At 42.4% G+C, this 25398-nt stretch overlaps 1 long non-coding RNA gene across 1 annotated transcript in view; it reads right to left on the reverse strand.

Moving 5' to 3' along the window:
- Positions 1-25398, reverse strand: part of LOC110337170 — a 406848-nt gene that overhangs the window by 322306 nt on the left and 59144 nt on the right. The window contains exon 2 of the long non-coding RNA XR_002381249.1: positions 21061-21210. This is a non-coding gene — a long non-coding RNA (uncharacterized LOC110337170). The remainder of the gene's footprint in view (positions 1-21060; positions 21211-25398) is intronic.

The following is a 25398-nucleotide window of genomic DNA, read 5'->3' on the forward strand; positions in this document are numbered from 1 at the left end:
GTGGGGGGGTCTTTCTATAACTACTTACTTCTGTTTCTTCAAGAATAATGCCACTAATTTTGTAAGGTATGTGCCATGTTTTCAGAGAGAAAGCAGTCTGTGAAAATGTGAAACTGAAGGATCTTGGGCAGAGGTTGGAACACAAGCTTTATATCTGGGCTTATCAAAGCAGACTTAGAAGTTGGGGAAAGTACCAGTTCTGGGCTACATACCGAATGTAACAGCTGCTAAAGATGCTACAAAACTTCAAAAATAAAGGAATTTTGGTTAATGATACCAGGAACTACAACACAAAGAGATAGAGATGCAGATGTAGAGGCAGACATGGAGGCTGTCAGGTGAATGCAGATGGATAGACAAAGTGCACACAGAAAGGACTGGAGGCACAGCTAAAGTGATTTCTATTTAAGCATGAGGACCTGGGCCAATCCCAACACCAACATAAAAGCTTGACACAACAGTACACACCTATAATCCCAGCACTGGGGAGGTAGAAACAGACGGATGCCTGGAAGTCATTGGCCAGCCAGTGTGGCCAAATCAGTGAGAAACCCTGTTGCAAAAGAAATTAAAAAGCAATTGAGGATGATACCCAATGCTGACGTCTGGCTTCCAAATGCACAAGTACACATAGGGATACACACACACACACACATGATGCTGATGCGAATGTGCATACAATTGTGGATAAACATACAGATATGGGTTAGGTACAGGTAGAGATTCAAATTCATGTACAGTTATGAAGCATTCCGATACAATGCCTGCTTTGTTTTGTTTTGTTTTCTTGAGATAGATGTGCAGTCTGTCACTGTGTAGCCCTGGTTGGCCTCAGACTCCCAGAAATCCACCTACACTTGTCTCCTGAGTGTGATTCAAAGTGTGTGCCACCACATCCTTGGCCTCCCATGCTTAGGGCAGAGCTTCCCTTTTCTAAGGACATTATTGAGGGACTATAACCAAGAGGACAAATACTGAGTGCCCTTGTGGCTCCATTTCCAAGCTCCCTGAGTCACTTCCACCCTTAAATCAATGTTGTGTTTTGAGGTTGTGTCCTTAGTCGTTGCTTTTATATTCTCTAAAAGTACTGTCTGTACAGAGTTTTTATCTGTCCACTGCTAGAGAAGATATTCCTTTTAAATATAGAACACAAGCAAGCTGCTGGCTGTGGCCCTACAATGCTCCTGCACTTGTCCACACAGAGAACTGCATTGTGCTGAGTAGCTGATGCACTCCCCTCTGGCCCTAATCTAGAGAAATGTGGTTTTCTGGAACATTTCTGAACTCTTTCTAGCACTCCCAAGCAGGCTTCCAGCATGAACCCAGCTTAGCACAGCAAATGGGCTGAGCTGTACCCTGTGGGAGTCCTGCCCTCTGGTACCTGTTGCTTCATCTGGAAACAAGGATATAGATAGATAGATAGATAGATAGATAGATAGATAGATAGATAGATAGATAGATAGATAGATATGGTATATATATGATGTTAGGGTAAGATGTAATCTTAACCAAGGTGGAGTGAAACTTGACCCATACCAGTGCCCCTGGGGGGAAAAAAAAATCACACAATATTGAAAACACATGTAAACACAAACAGATCTGAAGAATGAGGGATGAAGCCCCAGTCATAAAGATAGAGACTGAGCTGTCAGAGGCTAGGAGAGAACAATGCCCTGCTCACAGTCCAAGTTTAGATTTCCAGACTCCAGAAGTATCACGGGACAGAGTGCATAGTTTTAAGCTGCCCACTTTGGGCCTATTATAGAACACTCCCAGAAAATTAGTACAGTAGCCTGTATTAATTCATGGCTCCCCTGCCCCCTCAGGTGACCTCATGCCAGTATGCTTCCCGTCCTGAGCCAGAGCAGAGGGATCAATGAGCCACTGACATTCACCCAGATGATGACACGCACCATACCCACGGCCATACCTGCTCTGGTGCTTGGCTTCTTGGGCCCACCTGAATCTAAGACCCAGGAGGCCACACCTTTCCACTCACTGAGGTCATCCTCCTTGTTCAGTAGACCCCAAGAGCCACCTCAACCCTAGGGCATGTTCCATCCCCTATTCTGACTTTCCCAAGGACTAACAGTGCTCCGGGCCCACCCTATCCTGTTTTGCTAGTTCCCCAAACAACAGGCCTGTCCTGAGGTCTGAAGAGACATTTCAATTAGGTGATAAATCAATTCAATGCCACAGGCTGACACTGAGTGTGCAGACCTAAGTATTCCCCCGACCCCGACAAGAGACCTCATGTCAACACATTTATCAGCTATGCAGCCTGGTTTACCAGCTCCTTACCCAGCGTGAGACTTCATTAGTCCATTAAAATGTTGATGTACTCTGTGTTTGCATTTTGAACAGACTGGAAGCAGACCCGGTGCGTCTCAGAGTATTTCTTAAAAGGGGAAACACTAGGGCTATAAAATGGCTCCATGGTAGACACCTGTAGCCAAACCTGATGACCTGAGTTTGATCCCCAGGACTGACAGGATGGATGGAGAGAACTAACTCCGGCTAGTCATCTTCTGACCTCCATGAGAACATCCTCACATAGGCACGGATGCTTGTGTGCATGCACACACGCCAGCAAGTGAGCAAATGTTTGTAATTTTTAAGAAATATTAACATTCATGTCAGTGTCTGTGCAGAGTAGCATGAATGTTAATATCTGAGGCCATCTGCCTTGCATCCCTTCCAGGTTGCCCACAATTGCTACTTATATGAATGCTCTCCTGTATCAGTCTAAGTATTTGAGAATATATTCATTCTATTGCCCCTTCACAGGAACATTTTTGCAGTCTGTCTCAACAGGAAGAAGGCTATAAAGAGGTTGGCATGCATTTAATTTTGTTAAATATTGACAAAGTGTTTCTGAAAACTTTAAAACTTCACAAAAAAAAAAAAAAAAAAAAAAAGGCCAAGAAGTCCATTTCTTAGGACCCTGCCGCCTTAGGAGATTAGGAAAACACTTATGCTTTGTCATTACAATGGGCAAAAGTTGGTATTTTGAGATAATTTTTTGTTGTTGTTTTTAGTTTTGCATTTTTCTGACTATGTATTTCTGTGAACGGTACAAACATCCTCAGAAATGTGTTAGTTGTTTTGTTTCATTCTCTGAAACAATTCTTCCCACATCCCTTCCTCCCTATGTGTGCTAAAATGTTGGCTTTTTCTTGCTCTGTTGCTTGTGGTACAACAACCAAAGCACTGGTTTGAAAATCACATGGCCAAGCTTGTGCATTCCGGTATAGTAGGTAATTAGTCTGAACCAGACCCAACTTGAAGCTCCATCAATATGGTTTTATTGTTTAAATTTTATACATTCTTCTGGAAAACTGCTCAGGCATCCAAAGATTAAGATACAGTTACAAATGTTTGGAAGGAAACCATGATAAAAACCATTTAGAGTCAAAAATAATTATTTCAATGCACCACATAAAGAATTATCTATTTTATAAAACAAATTCGAGATTTAGACGTGTCCATATGTAAATTAATACATCAAAGATGGAAGGTCATATAATAATTTTATGACTGCCAGGATAAAATAGTTGCATTATTTTATACTTTAGTATCTTGTGACTTTGCTACAATGAACATATAATGTGTAAAATTAAAGTGATTAAACTCAAGTTTAAATTATAGCACAGTTATTGAAACATAAAACTGTGAAAGTATTGGAGACATTGTGTACATTCCAAAGTTTAGGCAGAAGAAAAAAAATCAAGTCTATTAAGATAGAAAACAGAGTATTTTCAAAAACACTAGATTATATATTTAAAAAAGGAAACCTCCTGCCATTTATGGATAAATATCAGAAAATCAAAATTCTAAAACCAGTGTTGACCCTCATCGGCTCTTATCACTGAGAACTATGACACTGAGCATGATGCTACAGAGGCCCTAAAAAATAAATAAGGGGCACACATGCTAATAGGAAAGTCAAATATTACTAGCTAATAGTAACTAGAAGCTTCAGGTTTTCAAGTGATTGGTGTCAGCATCAAAGCGCTTGAAGTGGACTCAGGGCTTCCCTCTTGAGTATACACCTTCTGGCCTCCTGCACCTTGACCCTTCTGAGTTTTAATATGGTTTCTTCTTTATAGAATTTTTTGTGTTAAGCATCAATATTAACTGTACTGGCTGCTTTTGTGTGTCTGCTTGACACAAACTGGAGTTATCACAGAGAAAGGAGCCTCCCTTGAGGAAATGCCTCCATGAGATCCAGCTGTGGGGCATTTTCTCAATTAGTGATCAAGGGGGAAGGGCTCCTAATGGGTGGTACCATCTCTGGGCTGGTAGTCTTGGGTTCTATAAGAGAGCAAGCTGAGCAAGCCATGGGAAGCAAGCCAGTAAGCAGCAGCCCTCCATGGTCTCTGTAGCGGCTCCTGCTTCCTGACCTGCTTGAGTTCCAGTCCTGACTTCCATTGGTGATGAATAGCAATGTGGAAGCATGAGCTGAATAAATCCTTTCCTCTCCAACTTGCTTCTTGGTCATGATGGTTGTGTAGGAATAGAAACCCTAACTAAGACATTGATCTGTGTGTGATCAGATCCATCTCATCTAACTTTATAGAACTCAATTATCTCCCATTATATGTACAGTATAATGGATCTATATCTATCCTCTCCCTCCCACCACACTGTCTCAAATTTTAAAATCTCTAACGATAGTGTGTGTTCAAATGTTTGATCATGTCTCCAAGGCACCACCATCTGGACCATTCACTCTCAGCTGTACCAACTCTTCCCAGGCCTGTTCTCAGTGAGCCGCCACCCTCTGTCAACCTCTGTTACTACTGGCAAGTATTTATTTTCTCTTTCATTCAGAAGTTAAGGAATTTTTTAATCACCTGTGTAAAAGCAAATCTATGAAAACATAAACCGAGAGTCAACCTTGGTGCAGGCTGTGAACTGAGCTACTCTGGAGACTGAGGCAGGAGCAGAAATTCAAGGCCTGTGTAGGCTGTGTAGAATGAGTTCAAGGCCAGCTTTGGCAACTTACTGAGACAGGCTCAACATGCCCAAGCATACATGAGGTTCTAGGGTTACTTAAGAAAACGATAGGGGTACATAACATGCAGCATATGTGTGTTATAAAGCAGTAAATTTCTCACTAAATATAATAAGGCTTCCAGCTAGTGTATATCCCTCACCCAGTAACACGAGACAAACTATCACCCCCATCCTTGCCCTTGGCCCCAACATTGATCAGTATCCCAGTCTTGCAGAGATGGCTCCTAAGTGCTCAGTCCAGCTGGATCTGTCTCAACTCTCACATTCAGTCCTCCCACGCTTCTGGTGACTTGAATCTCAGGCCTGGCATGTGTTTCCCTCTGTTCCAAAGGGGAAACTTGTTTGGTTTAGCTAATCACTGCTTTTGCTCAGTACTAGATGCAGCTTTCTCCCTACTGCCCATGCGCTGATAACCCTTTAAATGGGCCAATTCCATTGCCTTTCCTTTAGCTACTGAGCCTGAACATACCCCCTACCCTATTATTTCCTCCCTTAGAGAGATTCCCTGAAAGACCAGGGCTGGTTCTTGCTTACTTTGGGTTTCCTTGAGGCAACACTGCCTTCAAGAGAGAGTGAAGGCTTTAGTATTGGTCAAATTGCTTTAAAAAAAAATTGTCAAGTAATGTTGGAAGATGCTAGGAGTTTGTTCTTCATACAGAGGTGGTATATAAGGCACATTAGTGACTGGACTCAAGCTTTGTGTGGGAGCCTTTATGTCCAGATTCGGGTTTCATTGTTATGGAGCAGAACAAATGAATCTGCACCTTGTGGTAACTGTGGCAAATACCTCTCCTCTGCTAGCATATGGAGAACAGCAGCAGAATCTAATTAATGTAGGTACTCAGCTTTACAGTACACCAAGACCTTTGGAACTCACCAACCTAATTATTCAAATTAATACCATGTTCTTCTACCATAATTCATTATCTTCCGTTTATTTGGACATTGTTTTTATGCTAAGATTTTCTGGGTTAAAAAAAAAATGATGCATGAAGAAGCTAGGCTTGACTGGCAAACGGTGTTAATAATCCAACTGAGCCATTTCAGTTTTGTTTTGCACATAGATGTGCCTGCTCCAAGCACCACCCCGACTCTGACTCAGGCTTCTGCCTACCATCCTCTTCACCAGCCTGGAGACAAACACTGAGCGGCTTGCAAAAGCAGGTGCAGTGTGGCTTCAACATTTCCCAGGATCACTTCATTTTCTTCCCATATTGTTCCTTCACCTCCAGATTAAGACCTACCCATCCATGCTCCTCCATTGCAGTTCAAGTGGTCTTTCAAAAGCATAATGCAATCACATGGCCCATCTGCTTTCATATCCTTTGGTGGTTCCAGATTTTCAAACCGCTTAGAGCAAAAAGCAGTGGGTGTGATGCTTGGGGTGGCCAGCCTTTCCTCTTTCTCCAGGGTTGTCTCCCATGGCAGTATAGACGCCCTGACCTCATGCCTCACACTCCAGACACCTCAAGTCAGAAACCATGTGTGTGAGCACATCGGGCTGTTTCCTGCTTTTATACATTTTTCTCTTTTCTCTATTTGAATGCACTTTCCTGCTCAGTCAACACAGGAAACTACTATTGTTCCACCAAAATCCTCCCTGCTCAGGGACAGCAGCCACCCCATGGACTCACTACTGTGTTCAGCTTGCTCCAGCTTTACAGTGGGGAATATCTCACCCCTTCTTCCTTCTAAACCGTGAGATAGATGCTAGACGACAGTTACAGGTTTTCCTTTTCATGCCTAGAACACTGTAGAAGGGCCTGTTAAATGAATCCATGAATGAATTTGTCAATCATTAAAGAAGTGAAATATTTGATCTACAGCAGCACTACTGGCCAGGGCACAGGGCTGCCAGTGCCAAAGCTACGTCTCAGCTTGATGTTTCCATTCGATTTTTATTAAGACCAGAGGCATAGTATGGAAAAGAATCAAAGTGGTCACTAATCTCCCTGAAAAAAAAAAATCCTAATTTTTCCTGCCAGTTGCTTTACTGAGTCTTCTGACTCGCCGGTGTAACCCATGAAAACTCATAAAGACCCCAGAACACCAAGAATCCTGCTCCAACTTGCCCTAAAGCACTGAACTTACCAAAGAAGAAAATGAGAAGTCTCTCACCTACAACGACAAGGAGTTATCAAAGTAAGCTGAGATTTGACCTAGACAAATATATTTTTCTCAGAATTCAAAATAGGAACAAAAGTTAAAACAATATTAATATCATTCACTAGCTTTGCTGATGTGTTTATTTTTCCCAGGCTTGGTACCAGATGCCATTAATATACGTCTAGGAATTCCAAACCACACTGAATGGTGTTTGCCATGGCTATACCACTGTGGTGCTTTGAATATGCTTGGCCCATGGGAAGTGGCACTATTAAGAAGTGTGGCCTCGCTGGAATAGGTACGGCATTGTTGGAAGAAATGTGTCACTGTATAGGCGGGCTTTGAGGGCTCCTAGTACTCAAGCTCCACCCAGCATGGAAGGGACCCTCCTGCTGGCTGCCTGCAGAAGCCAGTTTACCCCTGGTTGCCTTCAGATCAAGATGTAGAACTCTCTTTCAACACCATGTCTGCCAGCACACTGCCATGCTTCCTACCATGATGATAATGGAGTGAACCTCTGAACCTATAAGCCAGCCCCAATAAAATGTTGTCCTTTATGAGAGTTGCCTTGGTCATGGTGTCTGTTCACAGCAATGAAACCCTAAGACAGAAGTTGGTACCAGAAGTGGGGTATAGCTGTGGGGCCTGATCATTTTGAAAACTTCAGTAGTTTCCCAAAAACCATAGTATTGGCATCACAAGACTAAAGTGTTTTCCTGGATTCCTGCCTTTTCCCTGCAGGGTCCTGATAAGCATGGCAGGCCAGAAGACTCTCCTTGAGTCACCCAACAATCTTCCACTCAACAGTCATTTTCTGGGGTCATTTCCAGCAAGGGCCAATCTCAGGCCACAAAGGCAACTCTTCAGTGTCTTCAGCCCGCTTTCTTCCTTAAACTGCCCAACTGGTAAGCAGACAGGGACCCTCATTCTTTCAGTACTCCATGAACTTGCAGGGTTTTCCCCAAAATAAAAGCTTGCATTCACTTAAGTAGTTCATCCATTGTCTATTTTCCTTTCCAATGATCTTTCAAAGGGAGTGGCATAAGTTCCTTGCTACATTCTTCAAACAACACAATCTCAGAGAAGCCACACTATGTGGGAAAGACATAAATAAAACACTGCTCATTAAACACAATCAGAAACAATAATACTTTTGCTGGACTGTGATCCAGCCAGAAGGCTCTCTCTCATGGTATGCATTCTGCAGTAACCCATCACACATTACAAAGAAGTATTTGTGGCCATTGTACATCCTGAATAGCCATGCCATCATGTTTTCAAAAGGAATTCTCTCTTAAGGTGAGGCCCCTGCCTTATGTTCACAGAAGTGAAAACAAGGACTTCACAGTACACTTTGTACAAGCAGAAATGCCAGGCAGGTTTACTTGGGAGAAAATATCAGTCTGTTTTTAAGACTATAAATTGGATTATTAATGAAGTAAAGGGATAAAATGTACTTTCCTTTGTATCTTTATTTTTCCAAGTAAATTTGAATTATTTTTTCTAATATAATCAGCTAGTAATGAATATGATGAACAGAATTTACTGCAGCGGAGGACTCCATGGTAACAGATTTAAACTTAGAAAATTACACTCTTCTACTATCAAAATATGATAGAATGTTCTATAACCCACTACACTGCCTCAGGAATGGGTTCTCCTCATTCTTCAATGTGTTCCTGATACTGTAAAATATAAAAATCAGTATTTGATATGCAGAAAATTATTATTGCTAAGACACTTGTCACACAACAAAAGTATGAGTGTGTGTGTGTGTGTAATTCCCCCCTAAAAATTTTATTATAAACAAGGAAAAGCACTGAAACTAAGATTTCCTATGCCTTTAGTTTTTATTTTATGCATGTTTGTATGTGTGGATGTGGATGTATCACATGCATGCAGCACCTGAAGATGCCAGAAAAGGGTGTCAGATCCATTAGAATTGGAGTTACAAGTGGTTGTGAGAAGCATAAACTGAACTCCGATCCTCTGCAGGGGCAGCCAGTGTTCTTCACTGCTGAGCCATCTCTCCAGCCCCCTGATGCACATTAAGATTTCACCATGTCTACTCAAAACCTCACTAGAGTTCAAACAAACAAAAAAACACAAGAACAAAAACAAACAAACAAACAAAAATCTTCATCTATAAGCCATAAGAAGTCTCCAACCTCAACACGGCTCATCCAGGCAGTGTTTAACTGGTAAGAGGGATTCTTAAACGATCTGCACACAGGATCCTGTTACTCTTGCTTCACTCACAGACAACATACACTGAAAAGAAACTCTATTGATTTGAGACCATTGCTGATGTCTCTCTAAGTTCATGCAGAAATAAAACAAAGGGGGAAAATCAATATTCTATCATCATAAAACTGCAATCAGAATTCAATCAGGATAAAGTTTCCACGGAGAATTTAACTCATGGCTTTTAAATGGTCCCATTCATAAGATGCTGAGATGGTTTACTTCCTTTTGTTGTCTTTCTTCATTCTAATCATTATCATCATCACCGTCATCATCGTCTTCATCATCGTCATCATCAAGTTAAGGTCAGGAACAATTACCCTGGAGGAAGAGGGACTAGAGTACTTCACATGGCACAGAAAGCAAAAGATGTAAGTTTTAAGAAAAACAACTTTAATGGAAATGTTTAATCGTTCTTATAAGCTGTGAAACCAAAATAAGTTTTTCCTATATTAATATAAAATATATTTAGGGAACATATTATGAAAAGAAGCTGCTTCTGGATAAAGAGGGGCTAAACAACTACTATGTGCAAATGAGAAACAGTGATGTGAGAGGGAGGGAAGGGAGATGGAGAAGGGTGTAGAGAGAGAGAGGAGGAGGAAGAGAATGAGAAACAGTGATGTGAGAGGGAGGGAAGGGAGATGGAAAGGGGTAGGGAGAGAGAGGAGGAGGAAGAGAATGAGAAACAGTGATGTGAGAGGGAGGGAAGGGAGATGGAAAGGGGTAGGGAGAGAGAGAGGAGGAAAAGGAAGAGGAAGAGGAGATTGTTCTTGACCAATAAAAGAGGAGCAATACAGCCAATTTTAGTTGGTTGTCTGTATGGTAAAGAAAAGCTACTTGAAAGTGTTATAGTAACAGTGAAAATATCCCAAATTTTTATCAATCAGCCAACAAGAATATAAAATATGATGTTTCCTAATCAGCCCTCACTGTAAAAACTTAGCTGAGAAAAGAGGCCAGATGCCAAGGGACCATGAGCCACTAGGCTGGACCAATGTGAAGATGTCACCTGTGGGCCCAGAAACAACAGGACCAAATCCATCTACCTGGTTAACATTGATTGGTGCTGTGAGGATTATTTCAAATAGGTTAACCTCTGTTCATATCACTGAAGGAACATCTTGATTAGGTTGAGGTTAGAAAAACCCAACCTAAAAGGTTTAGGGGGCAAGAGTCACTCCAAGGGAGGCAGTACCATTCCCTGGCTTGGGCCTCAGATGGCCCAGCTAGAATGCTAGCCAAGCAAGCTTTCACCATTCTTTTTCCTGCCTGTAAATGCTGTATGACCAACTGCCTCAGACTCCTCTTGCTGAGACCTCCCCACCATGATGAACTGGGTGCCTAGGACTGTGAAGCAAAATAGTCCCTGCCCCTTTAAGTTGCAAGGTATTTTATCACAGCAACAAAACAAGTAACTAAGACACCACCCATAGCCACTTGTAAAGCAAAAGCCTAATGCCATATTGACAGGATGTGTGGGCATGGAGCACAAATGCTCATGGGTTACACATCTGTCTGCATCTATTAGTGGGACCATAATGCTGGTAAGAATGGGAAAACAGGACACATTCTTTAAATGGAGCAACTAGAGAGCAGCGGTCTCCACCTCCTTTCCGTAGTCTCCACCTCCCTTCTGTAAGCACTGCTCAGGGCGCTCCTCTTGAGACCAACAGCATTTTAGGGTTCCAAAGTATGGTAACTCAGAAATAGTCTCATCAAACGTTTCACTTCTGAGATGTTCATGAGTTACCTAGGCTAGAGTCCCACACGATCCTGTTATGAACTCTGTAGGCTATTTGAAAGAAGAATATGTAAGTAAGTAAATAAACTTCTTAGTAAAGTATGCATAGTTTTGAAAACTTCCTAGTGAAATGTAAAATATAATAGACAATAGCCCCCTATCTTAACCAGTATAAAGGGTGTCATTGATCCTGTCTCAGCTCTTTTATGGATATGAAATATCTCCCTCAGGCTCATGAGGGTCATCATTTACTCTCCAACTCCAGTCAGTGTTTGGGAAAGTTGTAGAATGTCTAGAATGTAGGGACTAACTGGAAGAAGTGGGTCACTGGGTCTTAAGTTTTTATAGGCTAACCTCACTCCCTGTCCTTACCCTCTGATTTTGGATCCACAGAGATGAAAGCAAGCAGCCTCACCATTAGACTACTACCAACTCCTGTGGCCAGGCCTTCCCTACTGTAGGGTTGTGAATCCCTCAGGCAGCACCTAACCCCAGGCAGGGATTGGAGTGGGGGGGGGGTAGCTCTGGCTTGTCCCATGGGATTGGGGGGTGTGGAGATTGTCTGTAGCTTGGTGGATACAGGCTGGGAGCACAGAAAGGACTTCTATAAGAGATTAGACTACAGCTCTGTAGGTAAAGCCCATTCTCATGGCTTCCCAAGGTGGATCTTGGTAAAAAAAAAAAAAAAAAAAAAAAAAAAAAAAAAAAGAGCCAGTGCATGGTTCCAAATAGTTTATTGTCATGGCAGAAAATGGATGCATAAAACCACACCCCACTTTTTAGAGAGGGCCTGAAATTAAATACCTTTTCTTATTGTCTTCATCTGAGATGTTAGAGATGCCTCAGCTACATGTGGAAGGGCTTAGGGCATTGCCCTTATGTGAATGATGATCACAAACCTATGAAGGGCTGCAGCACAGGGGCCTGGTGCCAGGAGCAGGCATAGCTCCTACAGTCCCTTCAGGGTCTCCAGGGCTTCTAGCCTTTAACTTGACCTCTCACCCCATACCCTACCTTCCAACCATAATAGTCAAAATTAGTCTTTCCTCCTTTATGTTGCTTCTGGTTAGGTTATTTTGGTCATAGCAATGACAAATTATCTCAAGCATAAAGAAATCTTGTTTATCTATTGATAATGTATTACAATAGGAAAGGTATACTGAGAATATCATCCCCAACACCTGTGAAATAATTGCAAATTAAAACTATGCACAACAACCCAGGAAACCACCTAGTACTTTTAAAGTTCATAGAATCAAAATCATTTTACTTAACACAGACACACACAAAATTTGCTGTGGAGTCTATATAATCATAATTATTCTTACAAACTACTTTACACAGCTCTTAATGAAAAGAATGTGATTGAAAGTCTGCCATAGTGGTGGGGAAGGAAAAATACGTTTATGAGTTCAGTCGTTTGATCAAAATCATAATAGATGTGGGGAGGCAGGAGTGGGTGGGTCGGTGGGAGAACACCCTCGTAGAAGCAGAGGGAGGGGATGGGATAGAGGGGTTCAGTGGGGTGGAAACAAGGAAAGAGGATAACATTTGAAATGTAAATAAAGAAAATATCTAATGAAAATGATGAAAAATCGTAATATATGTAAATTACAGGCCCAGGAAGAAAAATGTAGCTATGATTTGGTGACGCTGGACTTTGAATTTTGTCAGACTGGTTCTCTTTAAAAATCTCAGTTTCTTTTTCACAGTGAGATGAGAAAGTTTCCATCATTCTAACCTCCCATCATGCACCCTTTTTAGGGCGAGTGGAGCCAGCCAGGCACTCAGAGGTTCCCACCCTCTTACAGGTACACTTCTGTATCGTGCTGTTGGCATTACAGAGCGTGTCAGGAGTAGAACACAGACTCGAATAGTTACTAGCTTGTAATTCATCATGGTGTTCATCTCAGCCACACAGCCGGTGACCTCAGCAATCTCAAGCAGCCACAGCAGGCCCTGGAAATAGGAAGTCTCAGCTTCTACCTACCAAATGAAAGGTTCTCAAGAGGGAGTTGGGGTTAGCATGTTCTCTACACAGCTATGAGGGGCAAAAACGCCTCTCCACAAAAGTTACTAACCCTCAAGGGAGCTGAGGATGGTGTGGCCATGAAGAAGCATGCGCCAGAGGGGGCACTTTGAACTTGTTGGAAAACCTAAACAACCATCATGGACAACTGCAGAGACTCCATGAAAAGTCAGAGCATGGAACTTCTGTCATCCAGCAATCCCACCTCTCAATGCCCAGCCAAAGGACATGAAGACCATTGGCCAAGGCATATCTGTATGTCCATGTCTGCACATCTGTCCTACTAGCCAAATCACAGAGTCACTAAATGTCTATCTGAGGTGAACAAATAAAGAAACATGGCACCAATGCATGATGAATACTTTTCAGCTTTTTAAATTGGGGATGAGAGAATCTGGTCAAACAGGAGGAGGTCGTCAACATTATCAGGTCCTTGCTGTGGTCGTGGTTGTTTTGGCTTGTTTTTTAGATCACGTCACAGGTAGTGTGACACTCCACAGCAGGGTGCCTTCCCAGCATGTATAAGGTTCTGGGTTCTATCTTTAACAGGACTGGGGCGAGAAGGGTGGCAGGAAAGAAAATAAAAATTAAATGTTTTCACTATAAAAACCTATTTGAAACAGTATATGATTATCTTCATTTAATTATTATCCTTTGTATATGTTGTAACATCACTGTATCCCACTGGGATATAAGATTGCAGTTAGTCAATATGTAACATTTTAATATGGCATGGTTTCAAAATTGGTCCAGCTCTTTAAGTGTATTCCTGGCTTTATGGCAAAGGACCTGGTGAGCTGAAGCCCAGCTCGGCTGGGGTCCTCCTCATTTGTGACACCTTGACACCTGTAGCCATAGATGTTTTCCATTCAGTCAAGCCCTGAGCTACTGCCCATTTACCCCATTTTCTAGCCATATAAGTTAGCCCCCAGAAAGCTATCAAGGTTTTTTTGTTACTCTGTTTGTTTTTAATTTCAGTCGTCACTCTGGGACAGACTGGCACATTGTCTGATACGGAGTGTCTTCACACCCCTTAGTTCCTCTAAGCCAGCATCCTCCAGAGCCAGAACCACCTTGAACACACAGGACAAATTCAGTCTCTCTTAAATACTTCGTATTCACTACTCCTTTGTAAGGAGTATTCCTGAACTCAGAACTGGCCATACCACATGCTTCTAGTTATTGAGAGTCTTGCTAGTGCCTCCTCCTCAGAGAAAAACTCCCTGGCCACATAAACAACTCGAGCTTTATCTCCGTGTTTCAGAATTGTTCTTTTTGTTAATTCACTACTCCCTGCAATGTTTTGTCTTTTTTTTCCCCCTTCCTAATCACTTTAGCCTCTTTGGACAAACACATAAACTCCAGGAAGCCTGAATAACTGCAGTATCCCACCAAACAGCGCTTCATCCTGAAGACTGATATTTCCCAAGCACGTTTGTTCAACCAATGAACATCAGCAGTGTTTAATTACACCAGCAGGAACTCTTCGTGAAGAGTAACTGAAATTATCTCAACCCAAGTCAGAGTGTTTGTGAAAAGACCCATGTCTATCCCAAAGAAAATCCAGTATCAGTAAGCCTTTGGAAGAATTTGGAATACCACTGCTTCCCAAATATACATCACTCCCCAGGTCCATGTGCCAAGCAACATGACGCCAAGAGCTGGTCCTCTTTAACCTACTACAAAAAGTCATTCATAAGGATCCTAGCACCATAGTTTAAAGAGCAGCCATGCACTGATCCAACCACATGAAGATCCAGCCATAGTAGAAAGTAGAAAAGAGAGGGGCCATGAAGGGATGTTGTATTGTATTAATGTACAAATTCATCAATAACTATTCAGGTATATGATGGAAGGTTGGGGGTGGAAAGGGGAAGACAAGAAAGGTGAAGAGCTGAACAGAAAGAGGCCCAGCCTGCAGCCCAGCTGAGCAGGATCGAGTCTGCTCATTAGGTACCCATTGATAAGTACTGAGTAATAACATGGTGCTTAGGGAGAGGAATCAACTTTACTAATGTGCTTCCACAGTACAAATCACAATCCTATCATCTAAACATCTAAAGCTGCATGCCCTGGAGCAGGACTCTTCTCTCTGAGCCTCAGTCGGTCCTCAGCAAAGATGAGGGCAAGAGCAGGGCCAAATCGAGGGTTACTCACAAAGAGAACCTTCTACAGCGCCCAAACAGTGTTGCATGCTCACCTTCCATGCTCATGTTTTCTTCCCCGACTTTACATCTGGGTGATTGGCAGAGTGTCTGGGGCAACCTAACTATCAAAGAAAACATCAACTCGACAAAGTGCCACAAACTGAACGGTTGCCGGAACAGACTAACGAGCCATCTGCGAATGTACCCTGTCACCGGAAATGCTAGACACACTTCAGTTTCTCTCAGATACATTTCCACACATTAGTGGAAATGCTGTCATCCTGACATACAAGTGGCACTCATCAGGATATGTGTGTGGGTTTGTGTGTAAGAAAGATAAAGAGCTTTTCTTATAAATGGACATGTGGTGAGATCAGATGCCACCGTCTCACTGTTCATTCTCCTCCACCCACACATGGATGCTCTAGGCATCTCTTGAGGGACCCATCCCTCAGTAGTGCTCACTGACAGCCTTGGGCACCTACTGTGCAGACAGCCAAAGTCTGTAGAATTGACTCCAGACAGAAATGTTCGGAGACATACTTTAAGTGAGCCTGTTTCTTCAGATGCCAAGGCTAGAGATGATTGATGGTAGCCTAGGGAAACAGACGAAGGGGAGAGAACCTAGAGAAAATGGCAAGGTCACTTTGAAACTGCGCGGGGAGCTGTCCCTGCAAAGACGCAGCCAGATCACAGGAGGAACACCCAGATAGATCTCTGTTCCTGTACTTCTAAAAAGATCTCACCTTCCACAGAGTCACAAAACTAATTTGAAGCCACAGTTAGCACCACAGGAACTCTACCACAAAACTTCCCTTGCTTACACACAAGTCACCACCAAACAAGTACATGAGCCATGCTTCTGTGACATGGGAGAACCCAAACACCTGCATGAGTAATTACTAGCAACTTGTGACTTTCAGTCCTATGCCTCTGCGCCATCTCAGACAAACACATTTACTGCTATGTTAGCTGGGACAGCAGAAGTCAGAGACCTGATGGAAATTACAGACTCTGAATGAGGTTGTAGCAGAAAGAATTATCAGACACTCAAGGAGTGATGAACACTGTCCAGGAATTTGCAGCTACCTGGAAAATGTACTGATGTGCACAGTCTTCTACCACAAAGAGAAAATCCTCCAAAGGACATTAAAAAGAAAATATTTCAAGATTCTCTTGTCTTTTGCCTGCTTTAATTGCCTGGTTTATTAGTCTCTACATGTCAAGTAAGTTTTACTGAATGTCTACCCACTGGTTTCCCCACGCCAAGTCTTCCAGAGCATGCTCAGCACGCACAAGTTTCTCTCTACTCCCTCGAAGTTTCTGTATGAAATGGTGGTTTGAGCCCCTTTCTTCTCAGCCACTCAGAGCCTGTTTTCCTCTAGGTCTTGAAATTTCTTCAAAACAATTTCAAACAGTAAATATTTTTATGGTCAAACAGAGACGATATGTGTATATTTTTTAAGTTCTAGAAGTCTTAATTGCTGTTACAAATTGAAACATACCCACATTAATAAATCTCATGTGTGGATATAGTAGAATCTGGTTAAGTTGCTGCTAGTGGAAGGGAAGGGGCTCTCCCATCAGACTGCAATAATTCAACAAAATTGTATGAGGTTCAAAATAAGGAGCACTAAAAAATGAGATTAACAATATATTCTTTTTCATAATCAATAATGGCCCATTACAGGAAATGCTCTAGTCTTTAATCAGAGGCACTGTGTTTATTCTCATAGCTGACAGCCCAGTGGATTACTAACTTTGATTTTCTTAAGATTTCTTCTTTTGCAGGCCGTTCTAGTTTATTTCTCTGTGGCTGTGATAAAACACTGACCAAAAGCAATTTGAGGAGAAAATGGTTTATTACAGGTTACAACCCAGCATGGAAAGAAGCCACAGTAAGAACCCGGAGACAGGAACCAAGGCAGAAGCCATAAAGGAATGCTGCTTGCTGGATTCCTCAGCTCAGGACCATCCACTTGCCCAGGGGTGGTGCCACTCAATGTGCTGGATCTTCCTACATTAACTATCAATCAAGGCAATGCCTCCCACCCACTACCACAGATCTGTCTAGAAGCAAATTGAGACAACCTCTCAATTAAGGTTCCTATTTTCAAGATGACAGTCAAGAAGAGCCATCACACAGTCACAACTGGCTACCAAATGCAAAATGGTGTCATTAAATATGTGGCCACGGCAAGTTCATCCCACTTCCCTGAATCCATCAAGGCCCAAGAGGCTAGACAGAGCTGAGAAACCACAGCTACTGGCATGACTCCAGAAACAGGCTGTTCTTGTAACTTTTGTCCTGAGTTCTCCCTGTCTGTACTTCATTTGGGTGGCTTTGTTCTCAGCCACTAGGACTTTGATGGCTTTCCCTAATCTTATCCACCCCTCTGGGTAAGAGGCATGGCTTTGTCTTCAGCTTTACCAAGCATCTACTCCCTCTGGTGAACTGCATTTCTTAGGAACTCTGCGAAGGAGAATCTCTGTTAGGGGAGTTGATCTAAGATGTACCTTTAGAGTTCTACTGGAAAACTAAGGTTTCTATCTGCCTGAGAATGCAGAAGAGTCAAGATTAAATTATCCAGCCACTGGTGATCTGAATAGACTGTGCTCAAGCTCCACTCTACGTGAGGTCAGAGAGGCCCAACCTGCCAGGCATCAAAGTCACACTCATGGTGATCCAGGGTATTAACTCTCTGCAATCCCTTTCACAGAAAATAAAAGCAGGAAATAAAGTTAATATTCAACCATGATCAAATTTATATTAGAGTGCTAAGGAAGATAATATTTATTTTATTTTCCCTTCTTTTCCACACCAGTAGCTCTACAATTGCATCACTGTTGAAAATATGCAAGCAAGTAGTCACAAATTAATAAGCAAGTATTTTTTTAAACTGAGAACATAACCAGTGTATTAAAAATAACACAATCGTGACCCCTAAACCCATGATAAACTGAAATTTTCGATAATAGCTAAGGAAGGTAGGTCTGAACTGGGGAGATGGCTCTGTCAGCAGAGTGTTAGCCCTACGGGCATGGGCGCCTGATTTTAGTCCTCAGAAACTATATTAGAATTTGGGCAAGGTGGGTGGTGTAAGCTTGTAATCCCAGCTCTAGGGACACAGAGAAAGGAGATCCCTGGGGTTTGCTAGACAGCCAGCCCAACCTAAATCAGTGAGCCCCAAGCCAGTGAAAGACTCTATCCCCAAAAACAAGGCAGATGATACTAGAGGGATAAGACCCACAATTGATGTGTGGCCTGTGTGTACACACACACACAGGCACACACACAGAAAGAGAGAGTATACCTGTGTTGCATACACAGGGACACCCTCTCAGAGCTGTGTAACCAAAGAACATTTTTTCCTGTGATGTTTCCTTTTCTTTGATAGTCTCCAGAGTTATCCAAGCACCAGGACACAGGGTCTGAAAACTAACAACACCGTCACTGTGCATACCAAAGCATGACGAAGGTTTTCCACTGCGGGCTTACTGGTGTGCTCTGCTGCACATTCCCAGTCTCGTCGAAGACCAGAAATGAATTTCATTTTCCTAACTGAATTCCTGAATATCTCCAGAACCAGAAGGAGGGATCCTTTCTGGTTTCCACTCCATCTTGTGCTCCAAGTTTTAAACAAACGTGTGAGGTTTATTCATGAATCTCCCACAGAAAGCACGAGGCATAATAACCATTCTTAGGAAGTCAGCGGATAAAACTACTGCACCATTTATTTGTACTGCTCTTATCCTGCTTAAATAGGATTGAACGTGTCAGCTTCTTCTTCTCTCCTAACCCAGAATGCTGAATAGCAATTTCTGCTTCTGTCAAGCCAGTTTAGTGTAAAACTACTGGTGGATTAAGAACTGTACTCCATCTAACTACTAAGTCTGTGACTAAAATTGCCCCATAAATATGTAGAACTGCGGGCCGAGATAACATATTTTACTATTTACCAGCGTAACAGCTGTTGTGATGAAGTTCTTGGGTTTTCTATATTGGACACAATTTCAGTGTGGGTGGAAGAGAGCTGGGTGGGCATGCTTACCCCACCCGCTGAGCCCCGACTTCCTTACAGCCACACATGGTATTTAAGCCACAGACTCTCCTTGTGCAACTAAATGCAGTCCACATTTGCTGGGATGAGGCACATATCATATTATTTTGAGTGTTCACAACTATTGGCAAGCAAAGGGTTTTATTTTCTGAACAGTTATATCCAGTTGGGGCCACAGAAATGGAATTTTCTAGAAATTATTGTCTCAGAATGTATTCATAAAGAGACTCCTATAGGAAAAGAGCTATTATTGCTAGCAAGTTGGTTTTATTACTCTTTTTTTATATGTATTAACATTAAAATAATTTATATTTTGAAATTTTTAATTTTCTAACTTAATTAGGAAATTTTAATCATGCAATTCCAAGATTTTCCTAGTTTAGCAAGTATTTGTATTTTGTTCAAAGCATTTTTGGTTTAGTAATCTCAAAGAAAAAAAATCCCTCAAATCTTCAGAAAGCAAAGATGCTTTTATTTAAAGTGAGCATTGCTTATAGGGAGTTGTGACTTTCACAGTGAGCCTTTGTCAGAGGAAAATTCTAATCACTTTGCGAGCCATTTCACAAGAGTTCATAACAGTCAGACATACGTGACCTTCCAAAGTTAGTTTATTTTGGATTATAGCTTGATTCCCCCAAAGGTTTGGTTATTTAACAAGGAATTACTACTGACTTAAATAGGTTCACAACAGACCCTAAGTGTGCTATGTCTGCCACACCACACATACCAGAAGGCCAGAGAACCCATAAACGGGAGACTCATTTTAACCTGATTCGAAACGGTTTCCAAAATGGCTCCGCTAATCCTCACACGACTACCCGCAGCCTCAGCTCAGAATCAACAAGATCCTCGGCTTATTTAAGCCTGAAACTTGAGAAAATAATCTCACCCTCTATTGGGATCCCAAATGCAGCTGTAAGTGTCCCTCTGAGACCCACATGGGGTCGGTAGACAACTCACTAAAGGAGTTTTATTAGCATTAAATTTATTTAATTTTGAAGGGATTAGATGAAATGTTAGCATAACTTACTGCAATCCACATTCTGTAATCAACAACCTGCTGCCATTACCTCTTCCAAGAAAATGACCATGTATTTGGGGAATGACTGACTCTGTATGATCAACATGTTTTTCAGCTTTTTTTTTTTTTTTTTTTTTTTTTGGCAAGGGACAGTGGGAGAAAGATAATGAATAATTTGTGGACTTTTTTTTTCAGTTTACTGGTTTCTTAATAATCCAAGGCATCAGTGAATCACATAACCCATTTAAAGGCCAATCTATGCCTTTTTCTCATTCCTGTCTAAAACAAAATTATTTTTCTGAATTTATTACTCAAATCTATGCTCATTGCTGTGCTTAAGAGACAAGGTCCTAAAATTACAAATGCAATGTACAAAAACTTTCAAATTTTAATTGAGTATTTAAGAGATTTTTTTTGTTCTAACTCGGAGCACAGTAGGAAAAGTATTAACCCTTTCAATAAGGCCCCTAGGGCTGAATTTTTAGGAAATAATTCGGCCAGAACCTTTGTAGATAGTACCTCGCACACACAAATTATGTTGATGAATGTGCTTTTACTGATCTCTGCATGGCGAGTCTTCCTTGTGCTTCATATCTCCATGTGTGACGGACACAGTACTTCCATAGATTATGTTCCAGTCAGAAACTGTGATTTGTGAGAAAAGCAACACCTCACAGAAAGAAAAGGACCTGCTGGCTCCATACAGATCAGAGCTGGCTTCTGACGCACAGGAGGCTGGCGTCTCTGCACAACGTCCATTCAAGCTGGCTTCTGACAGCCTTGAGCCTGCTGCCAACATCAGCGGCATGCCAAACCTATCAGTGGTCAGGCTGGCAGCCCTGGAATAAAACAAAGACCAGATTACTGGCCTTGAAAGTATCAAGAGGGAGGGGCCACTGCTTAGAAGGCATTTAAATCATCTTACTGCCTTTCCTAACAAGATTACCCATAAGAGCCCTCCTGAGAAACCAGCTCCTCCCCCCTCCCCCAGACCTCTGTGTGCCTTGCCTAGGAAGATCTGGAAATAACTATTTCTGATATCCAACTATCCCGTTTGCCATTTCTAAAGAGGATATTGTTGGGCAGCTGAGCACTGAACTGGGAGACAGATACGACACACCCGTCATCCAAAAGCTCGGCCACCTTTCTAAACTCAAATTCAGGGTCCAAGTGTTTGGCTACTAATTGGCACAGGTTTGTGCTTTCGTTGGGTGTGCGCATCAACACAGCAAGCGAACAGAGTGAACGGAAGGCAATAGCCTACACTATGTCAGGAGAATGGCGTGTCAAGAAAGTCAAGAGATTTGCTGGTGAGTTTTCAACCTACAGAGACCCCGTCATCACCTTCCCCCATTTAAAGACGGCTGCCTTAAAAAGCTGTGAGGAAGCCCGGCGTGGTGGCGCACGCCTTTAATCCTAGCACTTGGGAGGCAGAGGCAGGTGAATTTCTGAGTTCGAGGCCAGCCTGGTCTACAGAGTGAGTGCCAGGACAGTCAGGACTACACAGAGAAACTGTCTCCAAAAACCAAAAAAAAAAAAAAAGCTGTGAGGGTTACAATAACTCAGTGGCAAAGGTGTGATGTAATCTGGCATTTGATCTAGATACAGGGACTTCACTCCCCACTTCCAGTTGTATGTTTCACCTACAAGGGTCACTGGCCTTTACCTTTTCATGGCAGACAGCTCCTCCCCATGTGCCAGCTTCATACTACTTTTTTTAAAATTATTTTATTAGATATTTTCTTCATTTACATTTCAAATGCTATCCCAAATGTCCCCTATACCCTCCCCCGCCCTGCTCCCCTGCCCACTCACTCCCACTTCTTGGCCCTGGCGTTCCCCTATGTGGGGCATATAAAGTTCAGCTTCATACTACTAATGATGGTGTCTTAGTTGGGGTTACTAGTGCTCTGATAAACACCAGGACGAGGGTGATAGTTTGTATATACTTGGCCCAGGAGAGTGGCACTATTAGGAGGTGTGGACTTGTTGGAGTAGGTATGTCACTGTGGGTGGGGACTTTAAGACCCTCATCCTAGCTGCCTGGAAGTCAGTCTTCTGCCAGCAGCCTTCAGATGAAGCTGTAGAACTCTCAGCTCCTCCTGCATCATGCCTGCCTGGATGCTGCCATGCTCCTGCCATGATGATAATGGACTGAACCTGTGAACCTGTAAGCCGGCCCCAATTAAATGTTCTCCTTATAAGAATTGCCTTGGTCACAGTATCTATTCGCAGCAGCAAAACCCTAACTAAGACAGATAGTATCACTCACATGGACTGGGCCCTCCCCCATCAACCACTAATTAAGACAATGCCTTACAACTAGATGTTTTAGAACATTTTCTCAACTGACGTTCCCTCCTATCTATCTTTCGTCCAGTCAACACAAAGCTACCCAGGACAACTGGTCTCTTTGCAGTTTAACACATAAACATTACCAGTATTAAGCCACAACCGTTCCTTTCTTATCCATCCCCAAGATCTCACATTAATATGAACATAATTTAAAATATTTCAAATTGTAAAAGTTCCACAATCTTTAAAAAAAAATCTATTCTCTTTAAAAATCCAAAGTCTTTTAAAATTCAGTCTCTGACCTGTGGGCTACTGTAAAGTTAAAAAAATAAAATAAAATAAAATAAAATAAAAATTTTAAATACTTCCTTACTTCAAGAAGAAAGGACCAAGTGGCAGTTATAATCTGAACAAAGCAAAAACCAAACTCCCACAGTGTAAATGACTCAACTCCTAATTATCTGGGATTCACTCACAGTCTTCTGGGTCCCTCCAAGGGGCTCTGTCCTCTGACTCCTAAAACACAGATTATCTCCTAGGCTCAGTCTAGCTCCACTTCACACCTGCTGCTGCCCTTGGCAGTCATCCCATGGTACTGGCATCTCCAAAATACGAGAGTTTTCTGCAGCAAATGGGTTTCGCTTTCACCAATAGCCTCTCTGGGGGTTCTCTTCAGGACTCCAACCCTGCCACAGTGCCAAGCCTCACCTGCTCTTCTCCATGACCCCTTCATGCCTTCAAAGCCAGCACTACCTGGGTGACTCTAATACTATCAAGTTTGGCTGCCAGTGAAAGGTGCAGCCTTGGTTGACCCTAGAGCACAGCTTCTGTGTGCTGATCCTCAGGAAACATGTATCAGAAGATATCAACTCAGCGATGCTGATTCTTCTTACCCACCCATAATGTCTTACCTCCAGCTGACTAGCATCCATTGTCCCAACAAAGCAAGGGGTTTACTTTATCAGCTCTGGTCTTGTGTTAATCACCACTGATATTTCCTCACCTCCAGCTGAATAGGCACCACAGATTCTTCACATACGTGGCCCGGTAGAATCTTTGCTTCTTTCTGAAACTTCATAAGCCAGACTCCCATCATATACACTTCTCCCAATATTCTTATCTTCCAAGATCCTACAGAACAGCTCACTAATCTCTCAACACTCAATGTCTTTTTCTAGCCCGAAGTTCCAAAATCCTTCTACAGTCCTTCCAAAACAGCATATTCAGATCTGTCACAGCAAAAACCCCCCATATCCCTGTACCATTTGTTTTAATTAGGACTATTGTTTTGATGAAACACCATGACTATGTTAGTCAAGGTTTCTATTCCTGCACATACATCATGACCAAGAAGCAAGTTGGGAAGGAAAAGGTTTATTCAGCTTACACACTTACATTGCTGTTCATCACCAAAGGAAGTCAGGACTGGAACTCACACAGGGCAGGAGCTGATGCAGAAGCCATGGAGAGATGTTATTACTGGCTTGCTCAGCTTGCTTTCTTATAGAACCCAGGACTACCAGCCCAGCCCGGGGATGGTACCACCCACAATGGGCCGTTCCACCCTTGATCACTAATTGAGAAAAATGCCTTACAGCTGGATCTCATGGAGGCATTTCCTCAAGGGAAACTCCATTTTGATAACTCCAGGTTGTGTCAAGTTGGCACACAAAACCAGCCAGTACAATGACCAAAGTAGTTGAGAAGAAAGGTGCTTATTTGGCCTGCACTTTCACATCTTAGTTCATCATTGAAGGGAATCAAGACGAACTCAAACAGGGCAGGAACCTGGAAATACGAACTAATGCAGAGGCCATGGAGGGGTGCTGCTTACTTGCTTGCTCCTCACGGCTTGCTCAGCCTGCTTTCTTATAGATCCTAGAACCGTCAGCACCGCCCACAATGGGCTGGGCCTTCCACCCTCCACCCTTAATTAATATAATGCCTTACAGTGAATCTCATGGAAGCATCTTGTCAACTGAAATTCCCTTCTTTCAGATAACCATAGTTTGTGTCAAGTTGACACAAAACTACCCAGGTCAGGTGTGGAGAAAGGCTGAAGGCCTTTCCAAGTGCTAACAGCTGTATCAATTAGTTTTAGGGCTGTAACATCTTAGTTGGTTTTCTGTTGATGAGATGAAACACAGAGCAAAAGCCACTGGAGAGGAAAAGGCTTACTTCAGCTTACACTTCCATATTACAGTCTATCATTGAGGTAAGTCAGAACAAAAACTCAAAGCAGGAGCCTAGAGGTAGGAACTTAAACAGAGACCATGCAGGAATATCCCTGGTTTACACCCTGACTAGTTCATCTGGCTTTCTTATCCAGAAAAGGCCTGCCTCTCCAGGGATGGCACGGTCCACAGCGTACTGAGCCCTCCCACATAAATCAACAATCAGGAAAATACCTCATAGACTTGTCCCCAGGTCAATCTTGTAAGGACAGTTCCTCATCTGGGATTCCCTCTTTCTGTATATCTCTAGAGATGTGTCAAGGTGACAAAAACTAACCTGACATTTTCCCTTTCCAATGCCTCGTCATCCCATTCCATTTGGGGCTTCCCAGAAAGAATTAGATGAGACTCTCAATCATCGTGGGAACAGCCAAACACCCCAAACTCACTCCATGTAATACAAATCTGTACCCCAACCGTGTTCAACATTTACATTCAACACCATAAAGAATGAGTTATAGCATGACCACACACGACCAGAGCCAACAGGAGTGGAGA

This window comes from Mus pahari, chromosome 19 (genome assembly GCF_900095145.1).
Source record: "Mus pahari chromosome 19, PAHARI_EIJ_v1.1, whole genome shotgun sequence".
NCBI classification, from domain to species: Eukaryota; Metazoa; Chordata; class Mammalia; order Rodentia; family Muridae; genus Mus; species Mus pahari.